At 73.6% G+C, this 940-nt stretch overlaps 1 non-coding gene across 1 annotated transcript; it reads left to right on the forward strand.

Annotated features, from left to right (window-relative positions):
* Positions 1–737: 737 nt before the first annotated feature.
* LOC142028391 (5.8S ribosomal RNA) lies at positions 738–890 on the forward strand. The gene has a single exon (XR_012649572.1). It is a non-coding gene; the product is annotated as a 5.8S ribosomal RNA (ribosomal RNA).
* Positions 891–940: the final 50 nt, after the last annotated feature.

Genomic DNA, 940 nt, shown 5'->3' on the forward strand with positions numbered 1-940 from the left:
CGGGGGCGGGCGGGGGCACCCCACGCGCGGTCTCCGCGTGGAAACGGGGAGAGCGGGCGCTGTCCCCGGCTTAGCGCCGTCCGCCTTCCACCTGGGGCGTGCCCGTGGAAGGGGCCGAGGCGAGAAGCGGTGGCGGTGGTTCCGGGAGGGCAGCCGCTCTGGTGCGGCAGCGGGTGCCGTCTGGCAGGCCGCGGGCGGTGCGTCGCCGGCTCTGGCGGTTGCCGCCTCTTGGAGCCGCTGGCGTGGCCGCGGAGTTGCCGTCGGGACGAGCCCGGGGGAGCTGGCTGTCGTAGCGCGGCGCAGCCGGCACGGAGGCGTGCGCGGGGCCGGTGGGGCTCCCCGCTGCTGCCCCGCAGCAGCAGCAGCCGTGTCGTCCGGAGCGTGGTGGGCAGGCCGCGCGCGGTCGGGTGCATCGCTGCCTCTGCCCAGAGGCCGGGCCGAGCCCGTGCGCCTGGGCCGCCTCCGATGCGAGCAAGGCATTTCCCAGGCCGGTCGGGAGCGCGGGCTCCCCAGCCTCGCCGCTCGGAGTTTTCCGTTCCTTCCCCCCCCCCTTTCTCTGTGTGTGCTCGTACGGTCAGCAGAGGCGCGGCTTCTCCGTCGTGCTGCGCCGTGCCCCCTCCGCGCGTGCGGAGGGGGGTGGGCGGGCGGGCGGTGGGCCATCCTCCGGAGGGGCCGCTCGCCTGTGGCGAAGCGGTCCTGGCCCCCTCGCGCGTGCGGGGCGGTGCCGAAAGCCAGACAACTCTTAGCGGTGGATCACTCGGCTCGTGCGTCGATGAAGAACGCAGCTAGCTGCGAGAATTAATGTGAATTGCAGGACACATTGATCATCGACACTTCGAACGCACTTGCGGCCCCGGGTTCCTCCCGGGGCTACGCCTGTCTGAGCGTCGCTTGACGATCAATCGCCCGTCTGTGCCGCCGCCCCTCGCCTCGCGGCGGG

The sequence above is a fragment of the Buteo buteo genome, unplaced genomic scaffold (assembly GCF_964188355.1).
Source record: "Buteo buteo unplaced genomic scaffold, bButBut1.hap1.1 HAP1_SCAFFOLD_323, whole genome shotgun sequence".
Taxonomy (NCBI): Eukaryota; Metazoa; Chordata; class Aves; order Accipitriformes; family Accipitridae; genus Buteo; species Buteo buteo.